The following is a 25041-nucleotide window of genomic DNA, read 5'->3' as shown; positions in this document are numbered from 1 at the left end:
CTCATGCACATCAGCTCCTGCGCCAACACGTGTATCTACGAGATGACACAGAGGAAGTTCAGGCTGGAGGTGACGAACGCGCTTATAAATTTACCGCATATTATTGTTAAACTCGTGACACCCGCGCGGCAGTTGCAAGTACTGGAGTTGGGATATGATGCGGCCACTTAATCTATTACTTCACATGACCGCGCTATTCCGTAAATTTGGTTGCACCCAGAGCGGGCATCTTGGGCAGGACTCTTCGTGGAATTAAATGTTATACCAATGTCCAATGTATTGTTAGTTGCTATCCCCAAAATATTTCTTATGTCGCGCGCTCGACATTGAAGACTAGCTCGTAGGTGGCCTCTTTTTTCTTCAATCATTAATATCCGGCACATACTTTATGATTCAAATCCATAGGTTCTACAAATCCATACAATCCACATGCCCCCTCCTCTCTTTGTTGTGTGCAACGTGAACGCACATTAATTTCCTCCCACCTTCAAACCTGTACCCTCTCCATCCCTCCGCCTTCCCGGTTCTCCGACCAGTTTGACTCTCCCCGATTACATCATCTCTGTTTGCTTTTTTTGTCACCTTCATCTTAAGTAACAATGATCACACCTGACACTTCCCTATCTCTGTGTCTGCCTCTCCAATGACGTTTAGTGCGAAGAATGGCCTCGACCGGAAACGTCACCCATCACATTTAGAGATACTGCATTTCCCGCTGAGTTATATAGCATTTTGCGTCTACCTTCTGTGTAAACCAGTATCTGCAGATGCTCCATTCTCCTTTCCACCGATATTGGTTCCTCTGACTTCATATTTTACGCCTCCTGTATTTTTAGCTCCTTCTCTCACGCTGTTTTCTCTTTTCATCTCTGGTATTTGTACCGAAACGAAATTCCTTGTGTTTGCATTTACTCTGGCTGAACGGAAAATACGGCCGTCGCGTCTCGGTGCCTAATGGTTCTCTACAACCGGCGTCTGCATCATTTACCCTCGATCCAATATGTAATATTTATCGGTTTAAATGTACGCTCTAGTGAAATAGAACGATTAACTTTGATTAATATTTGCATTGACATCGAGTGAAAATCTGCATTGTTTTAGAATCACTTCATCTGCAAACCTGCCAGAGTTCTTTTCGAATCACATTACAGATAATCCGTTCTTGGGTGAGGAATGGCTAAGTTTCACGATAAAAGCAGATGCGCGGGACAAGTGCGGAGGTGTGTTTTGAACAGGAATAGGTTTGGATGTTAGAGGAAAGTGCTTTCTTGGGGAATAGGTCCATCGATGACATGTTCGAATCAAAAGGCCTTCTGATCAAAGTGCAGCATCAGCATCTTCCAGTGAAGAGGAGAGCTAAGGATGGCACTCGAAACGGTCAGTGTATGACGAATAGGGTGGACAATAGACAATATACAATAGTCTATAGGTGCAGGAGTAAGACATTCTGCCCTTCAAGGGAGCACCTCCATTCAATGTGATCATGGCTGATCATCCACAATCAGTACCCCGTTCCTGCCTTCCCATATCCCCTGACACCACAATCTTCAATCGCCCTATCTAGCGCTCTCTTGAAAATATCCAGGTAGTCTGCTTCCTCCACCAGAGGCAGAGAATTCAACAGAGTCAAAACACTCCGTGTGAAAAAGTGTTTCCTCATCTCCGTTCTAAATGGCCCACTCCTTAAACTGAGGCCCCTGTTTCGGGACTACCCCAACACCGGGAACATGTTTTATGCCTCTAGCGTGTCCAAACACTTAATGATCTTATATGTTCCAAGAAGATTCCCTCGTCCTTCTAAATTCCAGATAATTAGCCTAGCCGCTCCATTCTCTCAGCATATGACAGTCCCGCCACCCCGGGAATTAACGCTACACTCCCGCAATAGCAAGAATGTCCTTCCTCAACATTGGAGACCAAATCCGCACACAATACCCCAGTTGTCGTCTCACTGGGGCCCTGTACAACCTCTTTGCTCATATACTCAACTCCTCTTGTCATGAAGGTCAACATGCTATTTGCTTTCTTCACTGCCTGCTGTACCTGCATGCTTACTTTGACTGATGAACAAGGAGCCCCAGATCCCATTGTACCTCCCCTTTTCCCAACTTGACACAATTTGGATAATAATCTGCCTTCCTGTTTTGCTACCAAAATGAATAACTTCACATTTATCCATATTAAACTGCATATGCCATGCATCTGCCCACTCACCCAAACTGTCCAAGTCACCCTGCTTCCTCATAGCGTCTTCCTCACAGTTAACACTGCCACCAAGATATGCGTAATCTGCAAATTTGCAAATGTTACGTGATACCTTAATCTAAATCATCAATATGTATTGTAATTAGATGCGGTCCCTCTGAAAATGACACGGTAATCGCTACTCTTTGTTTCCTGTCTGCGAATCAAATTTATGTCCATGTCAGCGCTCTACCCCAAAATACCATGTGCCCTAATTTTGCACACTAATCTCCCATATGGGACCTTAGCAAATGCTTTCTAAAAGTCCAGGTACATTACATCCACTGGCTCTCCTTTGTCGATATTTCCTAGTTACATCCTCAAAAAAATCCCGAGGTTTAGTCAAGCATGATTTCCCCTTCGTAAATACACGCTGTCTCGAAACGATCGTGTTACTGCTATCCAAAGGTGCCGCTATTTCATCTTTCGTGATTGACTCCAGCATCTTCCACACCACCGATGTCAGGCTAACTGGTCTATAATTCCCAGTTTTCTCTCTCCCGCCTTTCTTAAAAAGTGGGATAACAGTAGCTACCCTCCAATCCACAGGACCTGATCCTGAATCTATAGAACATTGGAAATGATCACCAATGCGTCCACGATTTCTAAACGGTGACAAAGGAAAAGGACATCAGAAGGAAGCATATAACGTGGCTTTGGAGTAATATAAAACGTGTCGGAAACTCATGCGGACATTACAGAGACCAGAAGGAAGCACGAAATGTCAAGCAAGGCAGATTAAGGGAAATCCCACGACTTCTTCTGGAAATAAAATGGTGGCAGGGGGAAGGTTTGACCATTCAAAGATCAAGGTGGAATGTATTCGTGGAGGTGGATGACGTAAGTGGGGAACTGAAGGATTACTTTGCATCTACGAGGAGAAGGTTGGAGGTTTGCAATATTAGTGTAGAAAATACAAAATATGGTATTTTATGATCGGGAAGGCGGTGGTGCGGAAGTTCTTGAAGAACATTAAGGTGGATAACACCCCAGTGCATGACGGGATCTATTCTAAACTATTGGGGAACCATGAGAGGCGATTGAGGGACACTGTAGAAGTATATTTCATCATTCTCCAGCTAAAGGTGAGCTCCCAGAATACGTCAGCGTGGTCACTGTTGTTCCTTTGTTGAAGAAATAGGGAGTCAAAATACGGGGAACAATAGTCCGTTGAGCGTCACCTCAATGGCAGGGAAACTATTGGAGGGAATTCTTGGAGATAGAACTCACACCGATTTGAAAGGGAGTAGGTTCGGTGAGATTAGCCGGCAATGCTTTGTACGTGGCATGTCGTGTCGTGTTGATTGTGATTTTTGAGGAGATGACAAGGGAAATTTGTGGAGATAGGGCGGTGGATGTTGTGTACATGGACTTTCGTCAGGCTTTTAATAAGGTCCTTCGTGTAAGGGTGATCCAGCTGATTAAAGTGTACAGGATTCATGATGACTTGATCGCATGTATTCGTAATTGTGTTATTGGGAGGAGAGAGAGTGCTGTTTGGAATGTAGCTATTCCGGCAGGGGCCCTATGACAAGTGTAGTACCGCAGAGAACGGAGCTGGGACCCCTGCTGTTTGTGCTATTTGCAATGATTGGCACCATCGCATCTGATTCCGGCACCGCCCTCGGTAGCGCGTCCAGCTTGCATTGAGCATAGCACATGGAACAGTGCAGTTCATGTGATAAGCATATCGGTGTGGAGGGAATGAAGGTAGATGGAACACTAGCAGGCTGAGGACATTAGTCTATAGAGTATGAGTCATAGAGTAATACAATTCGGAAACAGGCCCATCGGCCAACTTGTCCTAATCTAATATCATGCTCCAGCTACACTAAACCAACTTGTCCGCGTTTGGTCCATATCCCTCCTGCCCATGTGCCCGTCTACCTGTTACTTAAATGTTGGGATAGTCCCTGCCTCAACTATCTCGTTTAGCAGCTTGTTTCATATCCACCACCATTGGTGTGCAAACGATGTCCCCTAGATACCTATAAAATAGTTTCCACTTCACATTAAGCCTGACCTGTTGTCCTCGATTCACCTACTCAGGGCAAGAGACTCTGTGCGTCTACCTGATCTATTCCTCTCATGATTTTGTAAACGTTAATAAGATCACCCCTCATCCTCCTGCGCTCCGATCAATCGAGCTCCAACCTACTATACATGTCCCTATACCAACCCGTGCAGTCATTCTGATTTTTGCGTTTTTATGACCGTGATTAGTATTTCCACTATAATTGCGTCTGTGTAACATCAATTCATTTCATTGCGTTTTATGCCTCCCATTGCCGCCCAGTGCCAGAGGAGTGCGCACGCGCACACACACACACACACACACACACACACACACACACACACACACACACACACACACACACACACACACACACACACACACACACACACACACACACACACACACACACACACGGGTCTGTGGGATGGAGCTTGGTACCAGTAAGCATTATACTGTTTTAAAATGAAAAGATGAACTCATCAGCAATTTAAAAGCGAACATTGGGGATTTGCTCATTCTGATTCAACTTGCAATTTACAAATGTTGACTGGCAGGGACACTTGAAAGTGAGATAGGGAGGGTTCAGAGTGAGTAAATCGCTATTAGGGTTGTCCAGCTCAGTTGATGTCGGCAGGCCGAGAGAACTCTGGCTGACGAGGGATATTGAATCTCCAGTCAGGAGAAGAAGGGGATACGTGTCAGGTATCGGCAGCTGGTAACAATTAAATGCCTTGAGAGTAACACGGAACACACCAGGATGGATGCACCTCGGATGGAAATCCGGAGAACAAAAGGGGAGTATGACATATTCCTGACATATGTGGTAAAGCGAAGTTCCAAAGGTTTCTGTAAGTAATTTAAGAAGAAAGGGTTGCAAATGGCGAGCTAAAAGTGTGGCCATTTGTGTATACAACCGCGGGTTGATGGCCAAGACCGTAAACCTACTTATCGGGTATAGTCAGCACGGCCTTTTTAAATATGCCCCTCAGTTCTCAAAACTTATCGATGAATATATGTAATCCCAGCTTCCTATTCCTGTCCGTTGCCTCCTCATTCTGCCTTACCAGAGGCTCAATTTAGTTCGTCATCCAAGTTTCCTTACTCCCACCTGTTTGCTCCTCACTCTAACAGGGGCATGCATGACATCAACGGCCACCATACTTTCAAAAACAGTCCACTTACCCGACGTTAGTTTTGCGGGAAAAAATTGGTCCAATCAACATTAACAAGTTATTCTCCAATACTATCAAAGTTTGCCTTGTCCCTGTACAGAATCTTAAGTGGTGAGCTCACTCAGACTCGCTCCAAAATTATCCTGAAACTGACAGTACAGCGATCGCTGAAAGGTTTGCCCACGAACACTTTCGTTATTACGTGTCCCAAGCTCCAAATAGTAGACCTAGCTGTAATAAAGGAACAGTGTAATTAAACCAGAGAAGGTATGGAAATATGCAAGAGAACCTTTCACATCAACCCTGCCTCGTTGACCAGAAACACGCTGCTGAAGAAATATTGCACAAACACGCCCGTATATTTTCCCCAAGCAGCGCGCCAAGCACCTGTTTAAAACGGCTCACGCGTAGTCTCCTTGTTCTTATACGTTAGTAACAATGAAACTTGAATAACTCGAACTACTTATTTACCAGAAACCACATGTTCTGTAACTTCCCACCAAATCAATATGTTTCCGGGTCTCTTTCCTGAACACCTTTAAATACGCACACTTCTCTCCTTTTCCCCACCCCCATTCCACCCCATTCCCCAGTCTCCTTTCACCTCTATTCACCCACCTGCCTTTTTACAATTCTTCCATTATTATCTCCTTATGTCACGTGTCCTATTGCCCTTTCACCTCTGGCCTTTGTCCACCCGTGTCCAAAACACCCATTACCTCTATTCACCGAACACACACCGGACGTGTTCCCGCCACACCTATCGTCCTGCCCTCTCACCCTCTTCGAGTTCAATTAAACTGAGGTAAGATCCCAACTGGAAACGTCGCCTATCCATCTTCGCCAGAAGTCCAGCCTGACCTGCTGACGTATTCCAGTACTTTGTTTTTCTTTTAATCCGGATTCCTATTTTCCCGCGTCTACACAAGTTACCTGCTTCTGATTTGTGTTATATTTCTTGAGTTTTTTTACGTTTAGAGATAAAGCGCGGAAACAGGGTCTTCGGTACCACCGAATGTGCGTCGACCAAACATCACTCCGAACAGTAGCGCTATCTTACTGACTGGGGTCAATTGACAGTAACATCGAAGCCAATTAACCCACAAACCTGTATGTGTTTGGATTGTGAGAGGAATCGAAGAACTCGGAGAAAAAACACACGGTCACATTGGAAATGTACACACATGTTTGGAGAGAGAGAGAAAAGACACTGGATTAAAATGACTGAATGGTAATTCCTACTCCAGTTCTTTTCTATACACATCATATCCAACGCATGTTCAGTGAATGATGAGCGTGTAAATGCTTCGTGCTTAACGGAGATAGCGGGGCATTATTTTTTTCAAAGAGGGCGGAGGGAGTCGTGGACATGCTGCCCAGGGGGTGGCGGAATTGGATTCCATGGCGGCATTTAAGGGGCTTTTGTATGGGCATATTAATATGCAGGGAATGGAGGGATGTGGAACATGGGGAGCCAAAGGTGAATAGTTTAACGTGGCATTACGTTTGGCACGGACGTTGTGGGCCGATAGCTCTGTTGGTGTTTATCACTGTTCCATGTTTCATGCACCGTTCAAGATGTTTCGGCTCCTAGTGCACGGATTCCGTTTCCCGTCGCATTTCGGTTCTCGTTCACTCTCCAGTGCCCCGGTGCCGGCTGAACGCCCGGGCGCATCCTCTCTCTCCGTCTCGAGTTGGAATAAGTCCAGATGCACAGCCTCGGAATAAAAGACACATCTTTATTTAGGAATCGTGACGTTATGGGGAGAAGGCAGGAGAATTGATCTGTGTGAGAAAGATAGGTGAGACATGATTGAATGGCGGAGTACACTCGTGGTGCTGAATTGCCTACTTCTACTTCCGTTACTTAGTAATGCATGAATCGAACGCACAACCACATACGCACACGAAACTACACACACGCACATACACTCACACACTTACTCAAACACGCGCGCACACAACGCCGCATAACCATATATATGCAATAATCTACAGCACACTTCTGCGCTAGCTACGAGCGCGAGAGCGAGCGCAGACAGCTCCTCGAGAGCCTCTCATCTAAAGCGAGAGCTCTCTGGCTCGGCGAGAGAGAAAGAAGCGATCGGAGTCCTCTAGACTCGCACTCTAGCTATCTCGCGCCTCCTCTCTCTGTCTCGTCTTCTCTCTCTCCTCTCCTCTCTCCTCCTCTCTCTTCTCTCTCTACTCTCTCTCTCTCTCTCTCTCTCTCTCTCTCTCTCTCTCTCTCACACACACTCTCTCACGCACACACATACACACGCGCGCGCGCACACATACACAGTGTTGGCGCGGTGTGCGTGTGTGGGAGGGGGGGGGGGGTGATGGTGGCTAACGTGTCAGTTTCGGCGCGGTGTGCGGGTGGTATTTGATGATATTTACTGCCTTATTTATTCAGGCAGCGCTTCTTTCAATTCCTGTTGTATCCTATTTGGGTATTCTGTTGTAAAGTCGTGAACGTGAAACTTTTAAGACGATGCTGTGACCTCGACTAGAAGCTGACACAAAGACTCAAAAGCTGAAGTAACTCAGTGGGACAGGCAGCATCTCTGGAGACAAGGTTGCGTTTCGGGTCGAGACCCTGCTTCAATACTTTCAACGTGAAAGCTAATTTCTCTCTACACACGATGCCCGATAAGATGTAAATCTCTGGGCATTCTCGGATTTTAGGTCAATCGTGCGATCAAACTCGCAACATGTGCAGGGTGTTTTTGATCATTGGAACTAAAATGGATCATCTGCACATAGTTTACTGATATAAAGCTGTTTTTAACGTGAGGCGAAATAGAAACATGGAAAATAGGTGCAAGACTAGGCCAATCGGCCCTTCGAGCTAGCAACGCCATTCAATACGATATTGGCTGATCATCCAGAATCAGTACCTTATTCTTGCTTTCTCCCCATATCCCCCTGATTCTGTTAGCCCGATGAGCTATATCTTACTATCTCTTGAATACGCTACAGTGGTCCAGAGGAATACATTTGCGACTATATTTGCATTACACCCACCCCGTGAGTTTCATCCACTGATTCCATGAATTCCAATACTGATGATTCACCTTTGAATTGGACATGCATGTTAAGCATTTTGTTATGTCGAATTCCTTTTTCTGTCGATATTAATGCAATAAAAGCGTTTTTTATTTCGGATTTGATTGTGTTTTGATAATTTTGATAATTTGCCAAACCAGAGGAATGGCCGCGCGGAGCAGGCGCTCGAGCGTTAAAACTGAACTTTTGTGAAGTGCCACCTGGCTTTCGACGTTTTTACTCAGTTGTTATTATGTTATTTTTGTCGGGTAAAGAAACAGAGTTAAGGAGCAGAAGTTCTCGAGTATTTTGGGATTTACGAATGGCAAAAGGTTATTTTTAATAACGAAGTTGTATTGCAACCCGTCGCCAGCGTAAAGTTCTATTGAACGCCACGTGATAATTGCTGTAAAACGAGCCTCGCACCGTTAAGGGCTGTCGCGCTACGTAACATTCAATCGTAAAACTTTAACTCCGTTCCATTTAAATATTAATTTCACTGTGCTTTGCTATTCCCCCAGCGAACGTGCTGACGGCTGCGATCCTATACCGGGGAAAGTGCGGGCTCTCTAAAGGAACCACCAGGTACATGGTGGCGATGGCAATCTCCAACCTCCTCGTTCTCATCGTTCACGTGTTAATTCAGAAAATCTACATGTACTACACCCCTAACTCTTTCCTCTTCCTCACCGCAATTTGTCCATCCAACATATACCTACGGGTCGTTACTCTGGACTATTCTGTTTGGTTAACCATGTCCTTCACCTTTGACCGTTTTGTCAGCATCTGCTCCCCGAAGCTGAGACTTGCCTATTGCACGGATAGGACTGCCGTCATGGTCATTGTATCATTGTGGGCGCTAAGTTGTTTAAAGTTCATTCCCTTTAACTTCATGTACGTGCCACGCCTCATCGTGGATAGTGTTAAATGGGAGTGCCGACCCAAACGCGACTTCTTCATTTCCGGTTGGTGGGTGTTTTTTTCGTGGATGTGTACAATTTCTCTCCCCTTCCTACCCATGCTAATAATGATATTGTTCAACGGACTGACGGTCAGGAACATCATAGCGGCCAACAGAGTCCGTCGCCGCCTGAAGGCACTGGTTGGCAAGGACGCTGAGGCGGAGAATAGGCGGAAGTCCATCGTTTTACTGTTCACCGTGTCCGGCGCCTTCATCCAGCTGTGGACAACGGTAACTGTCAGCTTCATCTGCACTCGGGTCACTGTGAATTTCGCGGGTGGGGATCACTCAAGCCCATCTTACATCGCCAATGAAGTTGGGGTTTTGCTCATGCACATCAGCTCCTGCGCCAACACGTGTATCTACGGGATGACACAGAGGAAATTCAGGCTGGAGGTGAAGAACGCGTTTACACATTTTACGAGTATTGTTCAACTCATAACACCGGCGCGCCAGTTGCCCAGAGCTGGAGTTGGGAAATGACGCCATCCTTCAATCTCGTCTTGCACATGTCGCGCTATTCCATGAAGTTGGTTCCATCCAGAGCGGGCATGTTAGACTCGTGAAATGAAATGTTATACCAATGTTCAATGTATTGTAACATGCGAATCCCTATATATTTCTAATGTAGCGCGCTCGCAAAACCTACTCGGGACTAGTTGATACGTGACCACGTTGTTCTTCTAGCATCAATATCCACATCATTTATTTTGCCCCAAATCCATATGATCTGCAACTTTAGTATTAATCTACATGACCCCCCCCCCTCTCTCTCTTTGTTGTACACTACGTGAACGTGCATTCATTTCCTCCTCCCCTTCAAACCCGTTCCCTCTCCATCCCTCCCACTTCCTGTTGTTTCCGATCAGGCTGACTGTCCCCGATTACATCATCTCTTTTTGCTTTATTTTCACCTTCTCCTAGCTAACAATGATTTATTCTACATGTTCCTTGACTGCATCCCCTTTGATGTGTCGTTCTCACAACTTACACTTCTTATCTCTGTGTCTCCATCTCCCATGACCTTAAGAAGGATGTCGACCCGAAACCTCAGCCATCCCCTTCTATCCCGAGATTCTGCCTTCCCACTGAGGTTACCACACCAATTTGTGTCTATCTCGGGGTAAACCAGCATCTGCAGTTGGCGTAAAAGATCTATTTGACAAGGGAGTATAAGGGGAGAAGTAGGACATGGGGGAGATGGGAGGGGGACAGAGAGAGAGAGAGAGGAGAGAGAGAGGAGCAGAAGAGAGAGAGAGAAGAGAGAGAGAGAGTAGAGAGAGTAAGAGAGAGAGCATGAGAGAGAGAGAGAGAGATGAGAGACGAGAGAGAGAGAGAGAGAGCGAGCAGATAGAGAAGGAGGAGAGAGAGAAGAGAGGATATCTCGCGCTGTCTTCCTCTCTCTCTCTGCTATCTATCGCTCTCTCTCTCTCTCTCTCTCTCTCTCTCTCTCTCTCTCTCTCTCTCTCTCTCTCTCTCTCTCTTTTTCTCTTTTTCTCTTTTAAACTCTGGCCTCTGTATCCATCCGAAATTCCTTGTTCCTGCATTTCCCGTGGCTGTAATGACAACACGGCCGTTGCGTCCTGCTCCGCGTTGTTCTGGGTCGCTAACGTTTCTCGGCAACAGGTGTATGTATCATTAACCCTCGATCATTTGTGTTACATTTCTCGGTTTAAATGGCCGCTCTGGTGAAATAGCGTGAAATAGCGTGGAACGACTTTAATGTGAGTTTGTAGAAGTGTATAACTATTTCTGTGGCTAGCACGCAAATAGTCACCTGTTTTGGGCGCAATCTTGGAAGCATTCCCATCCGCACCAACCTGACCCAAAGTAACTAACAGTGTGATGCATATGGTTCTTCCTTTTACATACTCCTCGATCACTTTCTTACACAGTTATAAAGCACTTGGCTTCCGCTGGCCCCCACCTGAAGCCGTCCCCGCCCCGGCTACAAGCAGGGCCGGATTTAGATGAAGGGAGGCCCTGAGTTATTTCACATGTGAGCCCCCCCCCCGCCCCCACCACTAGAGGACCATGACTACCCGACAGTGACAGTGTGACACTTTTAGATCCTACTGTATGTCGTCATTAAACAGTTTGTTTTTAAATACATATTAGATTCACCGTGGAGCGGGCGACCTAAATCACCGTTTGAAGCTCTGTGGTGTTGGGCTTGCTGCTTCAACATCATGGAGCTGTGATATGCGGAGCTCCCAGCCTCGGGCCGCACGGATTTCAACATCGTGGAGCCATGGGATCCCTTTGCCGAGAGCCGCCCGCGTCAATCTCCGCCCAGCTCAGCCTGTGGACTTCAGTAGCGGCGGTCTTCGGTAGGAAGTGGCCGATTCGGAAGTCCATGTCGCTGAGAATGTTCTCCCGTTCTGACGTCGGATGGTGACTCCGAAATTTCATTGCACCAATTGGTGCATGGGACAATACGTGTCTCTTGCATTGAATCTTGAATATTAAGAAATAAAGAAACTACAAATACACTAAGAGCAAAAACATGTTCTCGCCTTCGTCATAGCAAAATCATCCAGAAGTTCACCAAGATCTGTTTGTCTAAGTTTGTCACTCTCAATGCACACAATGCTCAGTGCAGCCAACCTCTCTTGCGACATGGTGGGCCTTAATTCATTTTTGATCCATTTGCGTCTTGAAAAACACCTCTCTCCCGAGCATTTGGTGAGCATTAAGCAAAGAAACAGCCGCAAGATTGCTTCCACATTAGGGAAAGCCATCTGACATATTCCTTAAAGAATTGTTCCTTATTGACAATTATATTGCAAAACCTGAATCACATCTGCTTGGAAAAGGCTAACATAACTAAACAAAGGTTAACTTCCTAATAAACAGACAACTCATAAAGCAGTTTGATAGACCAATTCAAAATGTTACTAATTATCGGCCGGTGAGGCCTCTGCTGCGGACAAACTGTTCGGTATATGAGAGAGGGGAGGTCAAGGGGGTGAACTCACGGCAGGGATGGGGGTTGGGGCCGGAGGAAGGCAGGTGAGTGGGCTGAGGCCGAGGAGATGTCTGGTGGGGGCTGTTGGGTGGTCATGGGGTAGGGGGGTATGAGGACTGTAGTGTGGGTGGGGAAGAGCTGGGGTCACATGGTTTGAGGGGAATGGGGAAGACCCAGTGGAACAGCCACCGAGTTTACCAGAGTTGGGGGGACTAGCATTAAGACCCAGCGCTGTCAAATCCAGGGTAGTGGGAATCTGTGGCGTAGAAACCAAAGATACTAGAGGAGCTCCTCTAGTATCTATGGTGGAAACTTCAGGCCCGGTGAAGAGTCCAGGCTGCAGGTAAGGTAAGGTGACGGCTGCGGGCTGCTGGAGGGCGGTGGAGTGGCGAGCAAATCGTGGGAGATCCCGGTGGGCGGATGGTCGGTGGGGTGGCGAGGTTCGACGGATCCCGTGGGGCGGCAAGGTGAGTCCGCCCATGTGCGGCGGCGAGGTGAGTCCGGCCTCCGTGCGGCGGTGAGTTCTGTAGGTTCGGCGGGGGGAAAGGGTTAAATAAACGTCATACCTTTGCCTTTGTCCTGCACTTCCAATGATCCAAGGATCTGTGGAGCAAATTCCTCTCCACAACGAATATATACCTCACCTGCATTTTAACCCCCCCCCCCCCCCACACCATCAAATCCTCCGGAATCGCAAGCACAACGCCACAGATGGTAGGTTTTGTAACAACGCCACTATCGCACAGCGCCACTGATGGTCGAGTTTGTAACAACGCCACTATCTCAAAAGTTTAACACATCTTGGTGCAGCGAGCATAGGCCCCTCTAGATCTCGAGGCCCTAAGCTTAAGCTTGTCTATCTTATACGTAAATCCGGCCCTAGGTACAGGACGCTCCCGACAGCTCCCGCCTGAAGCCGTTCCTGTCCCCAGCTGCAGGATGCTCCACACCGGCCTCCTTCTGAAGCCGTCCTTCATGGCAGCGGAAGACTAGAATAGCGGTAGGCCAGGCCAGCGGTAAGATACGGCAGCGGCAGGACACGGATGCGCTCCCTCTCCCTGCCCCCACCGGCCCCGACAACCCCTGCCTGAAGCCTCCCCGTCCACTGATAGCCCTCGCCTGAAGCCGTCCCCGCCCGGCTGTAGGCCGCTACCCCCCCCCCCCCCCCCCCCCCCCCGCCACTGACAGCCCCCTCCTGAAGCCGTCCCCATCTCCCACTTCAGGATACCCCCTCAGCCGGCTGCAGGACGCTTACCCCCACCCCACCGACAGCCCACGTCTAATGCCGTCCCCCTCCACCGGCTGCAGGACATCCCCCCTGGTTTCACTGTTTATTTCACTCTTCCCACATTTACATTCCTCCTGGTTTTATTTGAGATTTACACTGAGATTTGACGACGCGGAAATTGGGGATTAAATGGGACCCGTTCAGCGCCGACCTGTTGTCCACCTGGTTTCTGCCCCACAGCCCCTGAGGCCCGCTCCTGACGCCGGTCCCGGGACCCGACCTTTTCACACATCCAGAGCAGAACCGCCGTAGATTCTCAGCCACTGGTTCTCAGCCCAAGTCCAGAAGAAAGGATAAAGTTTATCCGTGAATTTATTCCCAGATAACGTGTGGAGATGGGACTTGGTGTCCGCGTCATAAAATGAAACTGTCCCGGATTCGTAACTGAGATAAATTCCCACCCTCTCGGGGATGGGAGGGCTGGGAGACGGGATTGAGAGGTGGTGAATTGATCAAACTTGTCACGTCGCCGCCTGATGATCCAGACTCCAGTCTCCGGGGTCAGTGCCACCAAACTATTCCTCTCTACAGATTCTGCGGCGACTCCCAAACTCCATAGCCGAGTCCCCGCCACCTCCACCTCCCAGCAGTGTCTCCCCGATGTGAAACCCTCTGATCCCAGCACACACCGACTGATTGTAAACCACTTCCCGGTGTCAGGGAGATTCATCAGGGTCCGTGTCCATCTCAACCTCTTCCGATCCACAGACACCTCGAGGTGGGGATGGGCCGTTTCCACATTCAGGGTGACGGTGATTGGGGGATAGGGGAAGGAGAGAGAGAAGCAGAGAATCAGAGAGTCCCCGGGGGTTGGGGGGAGACTCGACCTCAGCCACAGGCGGACGACCAGCTGAAACCTTTGCCGAGGATTCGTCCCCCACCAATATCGAATGGACAACATACAAAATTCCCTCAGTTTACAATGCGGTCTGGGAACGGGGATTTGTGAGGAATCGGGTGGGAGGGGGGTGGTGGGGGGTGGGGTGGCGGAGGGGGAGGAGTGGGATCGCAGACGCTGAGGCGGATTGCGAGATTGCGGCGGGATGGGTAAATGAAGCGCGCTGTTCAAATAGGAAGGCTGGTCGGAGGAAGAGGATATTGAGGTGAGTGGTAATTTGAAGTTGTTAAACTGAACGTAGAAGTGTGGGATGAAGTCACCGTGATCATAGTTAATAGTGGCAGACGTTAGGGGCCACATGATATTTCCTCTTTTTTGGATTGGAAGACGAAACAGAGGGAGGGGAGGCTTGGACCGTGGAAGGGAGGAGAGATTGAATGATCGAACGTCAGGCAGAATGGGTGAATACTTGGGGTTGTAGGGTCATTGAAAGAGTGGGGATTCACGGGTGTGTGCAATCAGGAACACACTGATCTCATAGTAAACGAATATGAGATTTCGCTGAGGAAGTTGACAATGTTCTGCATGTAAGGCTGGTCCAGAAATGAAAGGGATCCAAGCTGGTAAAATTGATCCAGAATTGGCTTGGTGGTTGGAGGTAGAAGATGGCGGTAGAAGGATGATTTTTTTTTGTTTGGAGGTCTGTGACTGGTGGTGAGCAGCAGAGATCGGTACGCAACCTTTCCTGTTTATTTAATATTTTCATAAATTGGGTGTGAATGGAGAAGCTATGATTAGTATTTTTGTGGAGAATGCAAGATTGTGGATAGAGAGGAATGTTGTCAAAGTCTGCAGCAGGATATCAAATCAGGTAGTGTATCGAAACCTTATTCTCATGCAAAGATATCAAAACAAGATAGCGCAGGTGAGAGGAAAGAGTTTTAAAGTGGATCTAAGTGGTACGTTTTCTTCACACAGAGAGTGATTGATATCTGGAACATGCTGCAGAGGAAGTGGTGGTCAGATATAATCACTATATTTAAGCGGCTTTTAAAATAGGCAAGGTTTAGAAGAATACGGATATAATGTGGGCCAATGGATTATTGTAGCTGGATAAAGGGTGGACATGTAGATCTTGAGCCAACGGGCCTGACTGTGATGTCTCACTAACTCCAGCTACACGCAATGACTGGTGGACACACACTGCTGGAGTAACTTTGCGGCAAGGCAGCATCTCTGGAGAGCAAAGGGTGACGTTTCGGTTAACAGGTTTGTAGAAGACACTAACATTCGAGATTGGAAGAGGTTGTCTAAAATTAAAATGATCCTAATGAACTGGGCCAACGGGCTGCGGATTGGAATATGGAATTTTGTAACTTCCAAGGGACACGGTTTAGGTTGAGAAGGTAAAGTCAACAAGGACCTTGAACGGTTTCAGACAGTGGGTGTTAGAGTGATAGTTGCCAAAGGACGTGTTAGAGATCGGTATAATTTCTATCGGCAATGTTTGCATCTGTGTTACATAAAGGCGTTATAAATAAGAAGATGGGAAACTGGACAGGTTTTACTCTGATTAATGGCAGACGTTTCTCTCCACAACGTGTTCATCAAAAAGTGGTGATCGATCATGTCATTCGTCTGTCACTGAGAGTGTTCTCACTTCCTCACTATCCCTCCAAATATTTAACATCTGATTATAAATTGACCCTCACGAGTTTTTTGAGTTGTTCTACACAAACATGCAGTATTTCTGCCATGAGCATGTCCTACCTCCTGTTCGCACCAGCTTTCTCCTGCAAGAAATGAAACACAGTCTGAATAGACTGATACGGGACATTCACATTCCAACAGTAGGTGTTCCACACAAATTACATCACGCCCCAGAATGTTTCCATCTCCCAACTCTTATTTTTGTTGCGACACAGACAGAAGTGGATATTGGCGTAGAGATTCTACGTGTATTGATTGCGAAATAATAACTAGGGAGAGAGTACATCCCTTGAAGAGCACAGGGTTAACGTATGATGGAAGTGGTCCCCTTCAGTGCTGGCGAATTTAAGGAATGTTAAGGTGGATGAATGCTTGAACGGATAAAGTGTTTCCGAGGACATGATCATCGCACTGCCTTCAACAAGCCGATTTATGCCGCGATATGCTTTCCCACTAAAGTGGAACATACGGCAAACTTCCCACATAATCTTGTGATTCGCGAAGATGTTCTTTATTTTAGGGGAAATATTAAACAATCACTACCTCAGTGACAAGTTCACAGCAATATTTTTTTACCAAGGAGACTGCAGGCAGTGCTGAGATCCAGCACAGATAATGCGGGAGGATATTTAGTTTTTGAAATATCAGCAGCACAGTGCTGAAACAGACAAGGTCATAAGGTCATAGGTCATATGAGTAGGTGACGAGTTCTGAATTATTGGTAAACGCAGGGCCGGAATACGCATAAGCTGGACAACCTTAAGCTTAGAGCCTCGAGATCTAGGGGGGGCTACTCGCCTCGCTGCCTCACCAGACCCGTCGAACCTCGCCGCCCCACCGACCATCCGCCCACCGGGACCTCCGACTCTTTGCCCGCTGACTCTGGCCACTCCACCGCCCTTCAGCAGCCGTCGCCTTAACCATATAACCATATAACAATTACAGCACGGAAACAGGCCATCTCGACCCCTCTAGTCCGTGCCGAACACATAATCTCCCCTAGTCCCATATACCTGCGCTCAGACCAATGGAACAACATGCGCAGTACGCCAATCCTCCGGCACTATTCCCGTTTCTAATGAAATGCCTTACCTGCATCCTGGACTCAGCACTGGGCGTGAAGTTTCCACGCTGCAGACTCCCACTCCCTCGGGTATGGGTCCTAGTGCTAGTCCCCCTAACCCTGGTAATCTCAGTGGCTTTTCCATTGGGTCTTCCCCATTCCCCTCAAACTATGTGACCCCAGCTCTTTCCCACCCACACTACAGTCCTCATATTACCCTACCCCCTGACCACCCACCACCCCTCCAGGTAAAGCATCGCCCGCTCCGCGGTGAATCTAATGTGTATTTTAAAACCGACTGTTTAATGACGACATACACCATATAACAATTACAGCACGGAAACAGGCCATCTCGGCCCTACAAGTCCGCGCCGATCAATTTTTTTCCCTTAGTCCCACCTGCCTGCACTCATACCATAACCCTCCATTCCCTTCTCATCCATATGCCTATCCAATTTATTCTTAAATGATACCAACGAACCTGCCACCACCACTTCCACTGGAAGCTCATTCCACACCGCTACCACTCTCTGAGTAAAGAAGTTCCCCCTCATGTTACCCCTAAACTTCTGTCCCTTAATTCTGAAGTCATGTCCTCTTGTTTGAATCTTCCCTATTCTCAAAGGGAAAAGCTTGATCACATCAACTCTGTCTATCCCTCTCATCATTTTAAAGACCTCTATCAAGTCCCCCCTTAACCTTCTGCGCTCCAGAGAATAAAGACCTAACTTATTCAACCTATCTCTGTAACTTAGTTGTTGAAACCCAGGCAACATTCTAGTAAATATCCTCTGTACTCTCTCTATTTTGTTGACATCCTTCCTATAATTGCGCGACCAAAATTGTACACCATACTCCAGATTTGGTCTCACCAATGCCTTGTACAATTTTAACATTACATCCCAGCTTCTATACTCAATGCTCTGATTTATAAAGGCTAGCATACCAAAAGCTTTCTTTACCACCCTATCTATATGAGATTCCACCTTCAAGGAACTATGCACGGTTATTCCCATATCCCTCTGTTCAACTGTATTCTTCAATTCCCTACCATTTATCATGTACGTCCTATTTTGATTTGTCCTGCCAAGGTGTAATACCTCACATTTATCAGCATTAAACTCCATCTGCCATCTTTCAGCCCATTTTTCCAAATGGCCTAAATCACTCTGTAGACTTTGGAAATCCTCTTCATTATCCACAACACCCCCTATCTTGGTATCATCTGCATACTTACTAATCCAATTTACCACCCCTTCATCCAGATCATTGATGTACATGGCAAACAACAAAGGACCCAACACAGATCCCTGAGGCACCCCACTAGTCACCTGCCTCCAACCCGACAAACAGCCATCCACCATTACCTTCTGGCTTCTCCCGTTCAGCCACTGCTGAATCCATCTTGCTATTCCTGCATTTATACCCAACAAATTAACCTTCTTAACCAACCTTCCATGAAGAACCTTGTCAAAGGCCTTACTAAAGTCCATATAGACAACATCCACTGCTTTACCCTCGTCAATTTCCCTAGTAACCTCTTCAAAAAATTCAAGAAGATTAGTCAAACATGACCTTCCAGGCACAAATCCATGTTGACTGTTCCTAATCAGACCCTGTTTATCCAGATGCTTATATATATTATCTCTAAGTATCTTTTCCATTAATTTGCCCACCACTGAAGTCAAACTAACAGGTCTATAATTGCTAGGTTTACTCTTAGAACCCTTTTTAAACAATAGAACAACATGCGCAGTACGCCAATCCTCGGGGACTATTCCCGTTTCTAATGACATTTGAAATATTTCTGTCATAGCCCCGGCTATTTCTACACTAACTTCCCTCAATGTCCTAGGGAATATCCTGTCAGGACCTGGAGACTTATCCACTTTTATATTTTTCAAAAGTGTCAGTACTTCTTTTACTTTGAAACTCATAGTATCCATAACTACTCTACTCGTTTCCCTTACCTCACATAATTCAATATCCTTCTCCTTGGTGAATACCGAAGAAAAGAAATTGTTCAATATCTCCCCCATCTCTTTTGGCTCTGCCGATAGCTGCCCACTCTGTTTCTCCAATGGACCAATTTTATCCCTCGTTATCCTTTTGCTATTAATATAGCTGTAGGAACCCTTTGGATTTACTTTCACCTTACTTGCCAATGCAACCTCATATCTTCTTTTAGCTTTTCTAATTTATTTCTTAAGATTCTTTTTACATTCCTTATACTCCACAAGCACCTCATTTACTTCATGCTGCCTATAATTATTGTAGATCTCCCTCTTTTTCCGAACAAGATGTCCAATTTCCCACGAAAACCAGGGCTCTTTCCAATTTTTACTGTTTCCTTTCAACCGAACAGGAACATAAAGATTCTGTACTCTTAAAATGTCCCCTTTAAATGTCCACCATTTCTCTTCTACATCTTTCCCATAAAACAAAATGTCCCAGTCCACTCCTTTTAAATCATCTCGCATCTCATCAAAGTTAGCCTTTCTCCAATCAAAAATCTCAACCCTAGGTCCAGCTCTGACCTTCTCCATAATTATGTTGAAACTAATGGTATTGTGATCACTGGACCCGAAGTGCTCCCCAAAGCATACCTCGCCACCTGTCCCGTCTCATTTCCTAACAGGAGGTCCAGCACTGCCCCTCCTCTAGTAGGTACCTCTATGTATTGCTGCAAAAAACTATCTTGCACACATTTTACAAACTCCAAACCATCCAGCCCATTTACAGAATGTGTTTCCCAGTCTATGTGTGGAAAGTTGAAATCTCCCACAATCACTACCTTGTGCTTACTACTAATATCTGCTATCTCCTTACATATTTGCTCTTCCAATTCTCGTTCCCCATTTGGCGGTCTATAATACACCCCTATAAGTGTTGCTACACCTTTCCCACTTCTCAGTTCCACCCAAATAGCATCCCTAGATGAGCCCTCCAATCTATCCTGCCAAAGCACTGCTGTAATATCTTCCCTGACTAGCAATGCAACACCACCACCTCTTGCCCCTCCAATTCTATCACACCTGAAGCAACGAAATCCTGGAATATTTAGTTTCCAATCACAGCCCTCCTGCAACCATGTTTCACTGATCGCCACAACATCATACTTCCAGGTGTCTATCCAGACTCTAAGCTCATCCACCTTTCTTACAATGCTCCTAGCATTAAAATATGCACATTTAAGAAATCCCCCGTCTCTTCTTCACTGTTTATTTCCTTTTTTTTCTTTCTCCTCTTGTGTCCGAGTGCTTCCCTTTTCTGCTTCCTGCCTCCCATTCTGTCTACTAGCTTTCTCTATTTGAGTCCCTCGCCCCAACCATTCTAGTTTAAAGTCTCCCCAGTGACCTTTGCAAATTTCCCCGCCAGGATGTTGGTTCCCCTCGGGTTCAAGTGCAACCCATCCTTTCTGTACAGGTCCCACCTTCCCCAAAAGAAGTCCCAATGATCCAGAAACTTGAATCCCTGCCCTCTGCACCAGTCTTTCAGCCACGCATTTATCCTCCACCTCGCTCCATTCCTACTCTCACTGTCGCGTGGTACAGGCAGTAATCCTGAGATTGTTACCTTTTTGGTCCTTTTCCTTAACTCTCTTCCCAACACCCTAAATCCTCCCTTCAAGACCTCTTCACTTTTTTTACCTATGTCATTTGTACCAATATGTACCACGACCTCAGGCTCCTCTCCCTCTGATTTCAGGAGCTCTTGGATGCGTTGAGACACGTCCGAGACCTTGGCACCAGGGAGGCAGACCACCATCCTGGTCTCCTGACTGCGTCCACAGAAACGCCTATCCGACCCCCTAACAATAGAGTCCCCAATTACTATTGCCCTCTTCTTTTTTTCCCTACCTTTCGGAGCAACAGGGCCGGTCTCTGTGCTGGAGGCCCGTCCGTTGTTGCTACCCCCGGGTAGGCTGTCATCCTCATCCGTACTCAAACAGGAGTACTTATTTGCAAGGTGTACCGACATTGGAGTACTCCCTCGTTCCTGCCTCTGCCCCTTGCCCTTCCTTAGCGTGACCCACATGTCTCTCTCCTGTGGTTTTGGAGTGACCACCTCCCTATAACTCCCCTCTATGACCTCGTCACTCTCCCTGACCAGACAGAGGTCACCGAGCTGCTGCTCCAGGAACCTAATATGGTCCCTTAGGAGCCCCATCTCTCTGCACCTGGTGCAGATGTGGACGTCTGGAGGGCCATCCACCACCATGACCTCCCACATCTGACATCCAGAACAGTGCACTGCTCTGACTGTCATTCTCTCGCCTTACCCTGGATCCGATACCAGTATAATACAATAGAAACTGCTGGGAGAAATCAGCAGGTATCTGACACAAACAGCTGCTCCCTCTTGCCCTTTAAACTGCACCTGAGGTTGCACCCAATCAGCTGCTTCCTCTAGTCTGCTTCCACCAATCAGCGGCTTCCACCAGAAACCCTCCCTATGGAGTGTGGAACGTTACGGGATTTGGTAAGCCCTGACCCTCCTCCGCTGCCTCCAACGGTCCCGGGCCTCTGTGAAAACAAGCCCCGTGCCCGATTTAAGTACTCACCGCCCTGACCCTCCTCCACTGTCTCCAACGGTCCCGGGCCTCTGTTAAACAAGCCCCTTGCCCGATTTAAGTACTCACCGCCCTGACCGTCCTCCACTGTCTCCAACGGTCCCGGGCCTATGTACATACATACAGTAGGATCTAAAAGTGTCACACCGTCACTGTCGGGTAGCCATGGTCCTCTAGTCGTGGGGGTGGGGGATTGGGAGTGGGGGGGGCGGCTCACAAGTGAAATAGCTTAGGCCTCCCTTCATCTAAATCCGGCCCTGGGTAAACGCGGCATTTATTTCAGAAATGGTCCCACCGCTTTTTAACTGTACATTTTCACTTTGCCAATCTCACCCTCAGAAATACCACAGCGTCTTGTTGATCCATCTGTGCCTGTAGCTTTAAGAGTTCCTCCTGAATGGAATTTAATTTCTCTCGAATCTCTTCAAGATTTTACTCCATTGCATTCGGAATCTTCTTCTCTTCCTCCTGGATATTTGCCACTACGCGCTAATCTTTCTCAGTGAGAATCTGGTGCGGTTCAGCAAACTGAGGTGATCTGTGTCTGAAGGCTGTGTGACTGTTTCTGCAAAATAAAAGGTGAAGGTCAATATGTCGCTATATTGTGTTTCCTCACGGTATACAAAGTATTATTTGTCCAATCAATATCCAGCCGCAGAGAGCAGGAATTGGCCATTCCGCCAACCATATCCATACAGGCCACTGTACGTATCCTCACTAATCTCATGCACTTTCATTACATCAATAGATTATCTTGAAAATTCAAGAGGTTGACCATTAACCTTTATGATGAGCGTTTGGAAGCACTGGAGTTTAGAAGAATACACGCTGGAGTTTAGAAGAATGAGGGGTCCTCATTGAAACATACAAAATAGTGAAAGTCTTTGATAAAATGTGAGGATGTTTCCACTAGTGGGAGAGTCTAGAAATAGAGGGCATAATCTCAGATTTAAAATATGTTCTAGTAGGAAGGAGATGGGCAGAAATGTCTTTAGTCAGAGGGTGGTGAATCTGTGGAGTTCTGTGGAAGGTTGTAGAAGCCAAGTTAGTGGACATTTTTAAGGCAGAGATGGGTAGATTTTGATTAGTACAGGTATCAGAGGTTATGGGGAGAAGGCATGAGAATGTGGTTGGGAGAGAGATCAGCCATGATTGAATGGCGGAGTAGACTTCATGGGCCGAATAGCCTAATTCTACTCATATGACCTATGACCTTATGACCTTCTCTAAATGGTTCTGAAATGTCATGAGGGTAATCCCATAATCCCACCTATTCCACTCCCCTAATCCAATTCCCCATCCCGCGTGTCTTTGGGATGTGGTAAATATCTGACTGCGCGAACGCGCAAACCACACGGACAGCACCCGAGGTCAGGATCGAACCCGCTCACCAGATTCAACTGCATTACTTGTGTCACTGCGCTGCCCAATTATTACACAATCACAGGGATCAAATCTACACAAGATCAGGAAATCGAAACTGGAAAGCCTCACCAGGACTCCAGAAACCTTCTGTTTCTGTTGCTGCTCCATTTGCTGGATCTCTGATTTCTTTTTTGCGAGAGATTCGAAGGAAGATCTCACTTGATCCTAGGATTGTGTTTGATAATTAGAGAATTAAATTGTGGGACAATAAAGAAGGAAGTAAACAATGATGTGATCACAATCGGCTTGCTTTTACCTTGGAGAATTCAGCAGCTGCTACTATCAGCGCGAAGCTGTGAGACGTGTTTCCGCCCAGCTGCATAAATCACACAGATCAGCTTATCAGTTTCACAAAATAGCTTTAGTTTTTCCTGATGTTCTTCGCAGTGGTGTGTAACTCCCTTCTTCTGATTCTGGCGCAGTGTCCGAAATTTCTCCGAGAGTCTCGCCAAGGGCCGACTTACCCCGAGGGTGCGGTTCACAAACTCCACTCTATATTCCGGATAGGAGTTTCTGCCCAACCTGTCCCAACTTTGTGTAATACAGAAGCGGCAGAAGTTGTGCCCACACTCCAGTGATACCGGATCAGTGAAGAAATCCAGGCAGATGGGACAATCGAGCTCCTTGGTTAAACTGTCGACCTGATCTTTCGCAGCCATGTTAACTTCAGCAACTTCCTGGTTCAAAATACAAAATACTGACCGCCTGCAGTGCCGCGAGTGTCCTCTGCGCACGCTGCCTTCTCCGGCAATAAACATAATCTGCTGCTAGTGTTCAGTGTGAAGATATAGAAACGAGGAACTGCAGATGTAAATGAGGTCACATCGAGAAATCCGAGTGCCATTGACGAGGATAGAGGAGGGGCAGTTGAATCTCTGCCTCACCTGAAAGGATAGTTTGTGTTCCTGAATGGTGATAAGAGTCGAGATGTAGTGACAGGAATGGCATCTCCCATGATGGGTGCATGGACAAACGCCTGGGGATGGACTGGTGAGGTGTAAATGAGGACCAGGAATGTCTACCCTTATTCTACCCGAAGGGACGGGCGTTGAGGCACCACCAAAGGCAGTGGAGTTAAAGCCCTTTTTCCTGAAGAAAGAGGACGCCTCCGATGTCCTGGTGTAGAAGGCCTCATCTTGACCACTGAATCGGAGATTGAAGAGCCGAGAGATGGGGTGGCATTCTCACAAGAGGCAGGGCTGGAGGAGGCACAGTCTCGGTAGATGTTGGAGTCAGTAGGTTTGTGGTCAATGTCTAGTCGTCAACTCGATGTATGAAAAGGTACACAACAGTCAGAGCCGACACTGATGACGAAGAAAAGTGGTTCTCACAATGGTCCATTGTTGACTGTGGAAGAGGTGATAACTTAAGGGTACGAACAGTGAAACTCGCCGGACGCCTAGGGTGGAGGGGAGGGGGGCGTGGGCGGTAATGCCAAAGTTACTTGAAATTCTTCTCCCCATAGATGCTATCTGTCCCATAGGGTTACTCCAGCTTCATGTGTCTATCCCGGATTAACAGAAAATGGTTTAGTATAGAAATACAGCACGGAAACATGTCTTTCGGACTACCGAGTTGACGCCAACCATCGTTTAACATTAATTCCATGTAATCCCACATTCTCATCCTTTCTCTTTACACTAGGGGCTACTTCAGCTTTATTTTTCTCCTTTCAGGTAATTTCCAATTTCATTTCTCCCTCCTATTTACAACTCCCAATACAATCCTTTACCG

At 46.9% G+C, this 25041-nt stretch overlaps 1 long non-coding RNA gene across 1 annotated transcript; it reads right to left on the bottom strand.

The window, feature by feature from the left end:
- Nucleotides 1–16170: 16170 nt before the first annotated feature.
- Nucleotides 16171–22419, bottom strand: LOC116968987. The gene is made up of 3 exons (XR_004410579.1): nt 22216–22419; nt 16307–16329; nt 16171–16209 (listed from the first exon to the last, which is right to left on the bottom strand). It is a non-coding gene; the product is annotated as an uncharacterized LOC116968987 (long non-coding RNA).
- Between the last annotated feature and the right edge of the window lie 2622 nt (nt 22420–25041).

This window comes from Amblyraja radiata, chromosome 49 (assembly GCF_010909765.2).
Source record: "Amblyraja radiata isolate CabotCenter1 chromosome 49, sAmbRad1.1.pri, whole genome shotgun sequence".
NCBI classification, from domain to species: domain Eukaryota; kingdom Metazoa; phylum Chordata; class Chondrichthyes; order Rajiformes; family Rajidae; genus Amblyraja; species Amblyraja radiata.
Note: the sequence above shows the minus strand (reverse complement) of the source record. Positions and strands in the feature narration are given on the sequence as shown.